The sequence below is a fragment of the Camponotus floridanus genome, unplaced genomic scaffold (genome assembly GCF_003227725.1).
Source record: "Camponotus floridanus strain SB8 unplaced genomic scaffold, Cflo_v7.5 scaffold12, whole genome shotgun sequence".
NCBI classification, from domain to species: Eukaryota; Metazoa; Arthropoda; class Insecta; order Hymenoptera; family Formicidae; genus Camponotus; species Camponotus floridanus.
In genome coordinates, this window is record NW_020229237.1 from 1,120,399 (window position 1) to 1,127,620 (window position 7,222).

Consider the following 7,222-nt stretch of genomic DNA (forward strand, 5'->3'; position numbering starts at 1 on the left):
TGCGGGACAGCGTAGCTATGGAACTACCAGCCAAGTTTTCCCCCTCCCGCCTTGAATCCTAAAGGACTCTGATGTGCGATGTCGTCCACATTGGGAAATTTCTTCTATTGTTAGCTTAGTGTTGTAGAATTTTTATAATTTATGATAAATTTGTTTTCGTACATAACAATACATAGGTACCGAATACTTTGATTTGATAATTTAATTTTAAAAAATGTAGATTTTCTATATTAAAAGTTACCGGTAACAGAAATTTTAGTCTTAGAAAAGATGGTGATTATATAAAAAGATTTTTTTTAAATAATAATTTTTTGAAAAATCGAATGTTTCAGCAATGCTAAAATACACAATCGGTTACACAATCGGTCAAATCTTTAAATGGAAACATTATGGTTACTAAAATTAATTAAATCTAAATTATCGTACAATATAATATAATATCTATAATCATCGTATAATATAATATTGGCTTTACAAATTCTTCACAAAAATTATCGTTATCACCTGCTACGTAAATGTTGGCGGACGCGCAACAAATTTTAAGCATGATTAAACGTTTGCACATCAATCTGCGTCAACAAATCCATTTATCTCCATGCGATAAGGGAAAGAAAGCGACCTGTGTCGGCTGTATCGCTTTCGCACCTACTAATAATAAGAACAAAGTGATGAGAAAAGCATGGCAAATGCATTTCTCTCCTCTCAAATGATAAACTTGATAAATATATGGTAATATTTGTACGTCTGTCCTTTCACCGAATAACATATCGTTTGATAGTGAGGCGAATTTTTATAGACATAGGAAGGCCATTCACACAAACGAATCAGCAACGAAAGGGATACTTAATGGATTTCATCTTTTTCTTTTTCTCTTGTCAAAAGTGAAAAGAACAAAAAGGAAAAACGAGCTTCTTTAAGTAATTCTATTCTGTTTTATTCGGAGCAATTTTTCTATTTATGGTGTAAATAGGAGCAATCTATATTTCCTATGTCTATAGATGAATTGTGTATGTGTATAGCAAGACGAGAAGCGAAATTGATAAAGTCGAATTAAGTGTATGTGCCATTGCAATTGATTTCATGCAATGATTTTAATGGCATTTTGATACGAAGCTATATATTTGACAGATTGTTCGTTAATAAAAGAGAGAAATCGCAGAATATAATCGCAGATATTCTGTCATTAATATGCGATAAGATTCGAAGTGCAATTATGCAAGGAATATTTTAATGTTGTATAATGTCGACTTTACTCTTTTATAAAGATAAAAAAAATGAAATTAATCAATTACAATTATATGTATTTCTTCATGCTGCTGAAAAAAGAATAAAGAAAGAAAAACTGAGCATCAGAAAGATGACAGTAATAAACAAACTGATATAATCATTTATCGTATGTAATTTTTTTAAATATTTCTAAAATTCATAGAACATTTGAAAAAAAGCATTTTGTCGGCAATTTTTTAATTTTGCTATTTATTTTATTATTATCGAATGCAATAAGTATTACGGTGAACCTTACATAATCAAATGAAAGAGAATCAAAAGCATAACTTTTACTGCATTATATAATAAGAGATTATACATGTATAATTTGTTTGCTTTTTAGTAAAATGCTTTCTGCGATGATGTTGAAAAATATTTATTAGAGAGAAGAAATTTTCACTTTAAAGACGAGATTCTTTTCGATCTAAAGGCAGACGATGCTAATCCGCTTCTCAATGTTTCAGCGGTAACGAGGAAAGGAGCGTCATTATTTACCGAGCAGAAGGCGAGGCGGTTTATCGTTAGCCAGCAAAATCCGAGGCAATTACGCTCGGAATGTTCAGCTGCATCGCCGAGAGGATGCGATTGCGCGTTTCGCCCGAAGCTCGAAATTGCACTATTGCATATTGCTCGCGTCCTTCGTTTAGTTTGTTTTACCATCGAGCAATTATATTGCTCCATAGTATATTGAAATGTGTCTTGAAACGTTCTCAAATTTATTTAAAATCCAATTTTTATGCAAATGTATATAAATTGCTCGTAATTTTTATTATTTCTGTCATTTTATTATTTCTGTATATTCTCGTCAACAATTCACCCATCTTTTTTGTACGTCTGTCCTTTCACCGAATAACATATCGTTTGATAGTGAGGCGAATTTTTATAGACATAGGAAGGCTATTCACATAAACGAATCGGCAACAAAAGGGATACTTAATAGATTTCATCTTTTTCTTTTTCTCTTGTCAAAAGTGACAAGAACAAAAAGTCGCGAAACGCGGGGGAAAAAACGCGTTTATCGAGAAATTTGTCATTACGAGTAAAAATCTCCACGTTTTCCACCTAGAGTCTAATCCGGGCCTAATTGCCGCGAATAACTCGCATGATCATGTTCTTGCCGATGGTCTGTCTGTCTGCGTTTCTTCACGCCTCCGCGCGCGAGCGTAAGCAGAAATAATCGTTCTCGCCTGTAAGTCACGGACGAGTGAGTCGTTACTATGTATGATCGCCGAGAGCGAGGACGTGGACTCGCGTGATGGACAGCCTGTCTGTACCGTACTTAAGCCGACGCTTATGATAATTACTTAATGCCGCTCTCTAAGTTGCACGCACGTATAAATGCGCGCGAATGCGCCGCGCGGCTTCTACGAATCTGCAACCAATACGCCGCAAAACCTTTACCTTTACGACTAAACGAAGCGCCCGGATAAACGTGGTGCCCGATCTGGTATTAGCGTTACGTTCTCGTGCCATGTCTATTTTACGGAGGTAATTCTGCCTTTCTGGTGATGATTGAAAATAGAATTGCCCGTTACTCGTATATTCACGTAATTACATGATTAGTAATACTTTCCCCCTTATGATTTTTGCGATTTCGAAATTCTATGATTTATATATCAGGTTTTTTCATAATTTCTTCTGTCCTTTAAATAAAATTTGCGCCTTTCTTCTGTAATGTCCAAATTTTGATACTCGGGCAACTCTTTTTTTTACGTTGTCTTAAATTTAATTTAGTCCATGAGTTTATATTTATAATCATTATTCAAACGGAAGTTTAGCTTATGTTTGGCTTGATGGTATTATATATTTATAATAATAAAATAAAAATAATTTTTCTTGATTTATAGTAAAAAATATAAAAGGTATTACTAAGGGATAAATATAAAAAACATACTTTGCTATTATATTATATGAAGGTTCAACACATGGCTTTTAACGTAGATAACCTTGCGAACACACGACTAAGCGGTAAATCTTTGATTATCACTTCTTCATGTATCTGGGCTAAGCGGCAGAATCTCGGTACCAATTTAAAGTCAATATCGTAAAACGATACGAAAGAATATAAGATGCTAGGATGCTCTATATACATCACTTCATGATTCACTGAGATGTTCTAATCATAAGATTGGCTATTGAATATATATATATACAATAAATCGCTAGAATTTTTATAATAATTAAACATAAATCATATACATTAATATGAAACAAAGTCTTAAAAAAAGCTTTTAAATATTTCGTATACGTCCCTGGTGGTATAATTCTCATCATGGATAAAGTTGCGCTGACATTTATTTCTTCTTGCAGACTCGTGTTAGGCAAAAATATGTGTCACGAAGGAACTGCTACGTCGGGAACTGTCTGACGATTTAACGGAGGCATAGAAAGGAAGATACAGAAGCGACAGTTCCTTTTTCCCCTGAAACTCTCGACCAAGGTGATGAGTCCACGCGGCTGTTGTGAAATACTAATGGCGGCATCGGTCATTTTCCTTCGCTCACGGGCCGGAATCTTTCGTTTTCTCGCTTTCATCTTCTCGCCGATCTTTTACCATTTCCTCTTCACAGATCGTCGACGGTTACGTACAATATCCCGGACAGCGTAACGAATTTTATGGGAGACCCGTTATGGGCCACCATGATCACATTTTCGTCCATATAATGGACGGAACCCCTCGACGAGGCTGTGATTTCTGGTCAAATTGAGTTTTCTGCTCTCGTCAGGCTATATATTTCTAATCTCTTCGATTTTCAGTAACGCGAATTATAATATTTCACCGTAATTTATTGTAAAAAGAATTTCTTCATGCTTCATAGATGTAGAATTTCTTTTATGTTTCAACTTTATATCAAATCTATGACATACATTATTGATTACATTAGTTAAAGTATTTTTTATTACAATCATGAGGAAGCTGCAATCTTGACAAGAATCAAGTGATTTAATCGGGAAACAGTTTGCACATGTTCCACGTGGCGGCATGATCTGTGTTATCGTGCTCTTTTTTCTTTTTGGATGTCGGTCCAGAGCGAGAGAAAGAGAAGAGGAGAAAGAGAACGGCGGGGAGGTGAAGTAAGACTGCTCATAAATCTAAAGGCCGCGTTGAAGAGGGACCGGGGAAGCTGAATAGGTGTAAATGAAGTTGCGGCCTGCCGCAAACTCGGCCGGACCACCCCGTATATTTTGTCTCCTGTACATGCTGGCGGACTCGTCTCCTCCTCTCGGTCTCCTTCATCTCGGCAAATAAATAGTTCCACGCGCACGGTGGGCTTACCTACATCCCTGATAACAATGTCGGCTCCGACTTCTGACTTCTTCCTTTCCGATCCGCCAGGATCTTTATCGGCCACGCCTACCAGGAGATGAAGGAACAAAATGTATAGATTCAATGGCGAAAGAGACAAAAATACAAAAAATGCAAAATGTATCTGATTTTTTTGGCGAGGTATACTAATGTTCGAAAAGTGTCAACTTTCAATATCTATGGGATTCTTCGAGAATTTCAATTAATACTATTATGATCGAAAAAAGATACCTAATTTTTGTGAGTATCAAAATCACGCATTGACGTAAGTGTAAGTAATAAGAGATAAGTTGCAATTATTATTGGAGGATGAAGCGCCAAACAGTTAGAAAAGCCAGAGAATGAAAATTAAAATTTTATCCTTTCTGTCACACTTTCTTTTCAAAATAGGATTTTTCTTATTCATTTTCCTGCACAAACACTTGTGTCAGTGTAAAATTTAACACTAAGTGCATCTAAATTCTGTAACAATAAAAGAACTTTGAAATAGACCGAAAAGCTATCACATAAAGAGGATTTGGAGAAACAATCTGAGGACCGTTTTGAGACTTCTGAAAACTTCTTTGTTGGCAGTATTATAGTATTATAGTATTTCAGTTAGTTAATGAAGATCAGTGTTAAACTGTATTAAACTAATCTCATGATTCATCCCTTAGAGAATGCATCCGTATGGCGCTTTCCACTAGCACATCTCCTGGAGGATAGACATAGTGGTCTCCTTTTCAAGGATTCAGAGATCACTCGAGACTCACCTGTCAGAAGTCTTTCTTCGTGACCTCGTAATTCGCTACCGCAATAATCCGCAGCATTGACATTATGCGAGTCTGCTTCATTTCCTACTTTCTTTTAATCCCAGGAGACTTTTTCGTCTCTGACATTATTTTCATAGAGTATTTCTAGTAAAACTATCTTCTTCATTATTCGATCTTTTTGACTTTTAACATGATTTTTAACATCGATGTGTGGCCATCGATGTGTGGCCAAGGTTTTTGATAATTAAGTATGCTCATTTCACACAGTTATATTTGCTTAATTATTTTTTTAAAAATAATTTAAAAATTGCTCAGAATAAGATAAAATGCAATATTAATTTTTGAACTTGATTTGTTCATTTTGTTGGTATTATCTAATAATATATAACTATAATTCTAATTACAAAATGTAGATAGAAAAAATGATTTCATTATTCATGATTTACAATCAACATTAGTGCAACATCGATGCTTGAAATCATATCCATATACTAGATCATTTAACACGTTATTTCGTTATATTTTATTAGTCCTAAAACTTTATGGTTTGGGAACGATTATTTTCGATTTTTCCACTCACCGAGATCGGCCGAACAGGTATCTTTCTCTCGGGCTCGCGCGTATGCGTGACTTTCTACGGCCACCCGGGACACCTCTGTGTAGGATCTCTGGGCGGGGTGCGAACACGTCGGGGGACATCAAAGGACCCGTGAGAGGTAATTATTGTTTCTCGATGCCGGGCCGAGTGCGGAACCGTGAGCACGGTGGCGCCTGCACGATAGGCGCTGCCGTTCTCACCCTGCCCTGTCTCTCTACCTCCGAGAAGGCTCATTTCTCGTTGAGGAAGGAGACGTCGCAGGCGCGACGAGAGAGGGGAAGGAATGGAACGACTACGGGGCACTCCTCCAGGACACCCTTAATTAAGAGAACGCCATTCGGCTCACGACCGATTCCTCGCACAGTCCCGCATTCCGAGATTCTACGCGCCGCAAGGTCGGCATTATGATTCCACCATCGACTCAAGGACGGTGTCGATGACTAGGCGCGATTTGTTGGCATTATTGCGGGAATTTCTTTTTCTTTATTCAGGTATCCACTTTCGGGCGATAGAAATGTAGGTGGGATTAAGAGACAAGCGAAGATCATGTCGAAATCTACTTTTTTGCTCAAATGTAAAAATTAGATATTAGATATTTAATTTAACCGAAGTGTATTTCTCTTTCGATTCATACTAACTCATTAATTTTTTGTAAGGTTACTTTTCACACGGTGATTCGAGTACGTTAATATCGCAGAAACAACATAATCCAATAGCTTTCTCATGGCAAAAAAAACAAGATAAATTAAAAAATAAAATATCGTCGTGACAGTCACATTCATGAAAAATTTGTCATAGCAACATTAGCATTGAAATTATTTATAGTACTTGCTTTTTTCTTTTTTTGTTGAATTTTTTTCCCTTAGTTTATTGTATCCTTTTTCTTTCCTGATTCATAAATAAAATATCATAAATATCAAGGTAGATTATTTTTATAACATAATAAAGAATGATGTCATAGGTACATACATACAATGTTTCTGTTTATCTTCAACTGTATAATTTTCTTATTCAGTATAACAGATTTTTTAGTACGTTGTAAAATATCGTACATAAAAAATAACGTAAAATATCATACATTTTAAAAATGTAAAAGAGATATTTTTAGATATTTTCAGACATTTTTATTGCATTATTTACAAGTTTGCATAAATTTCAAAACCCTTAAAAGGGACAGTATATTTTCCTAGAATGATTCTTTCAAAGGAAAAGGGTTTTCTTTTTTTCTCTTTTCTTTCTTTTTCTTTAATATTTCTCTCGTAATTTATAATATGGATTTTCATTAGAAATTTAAACCAA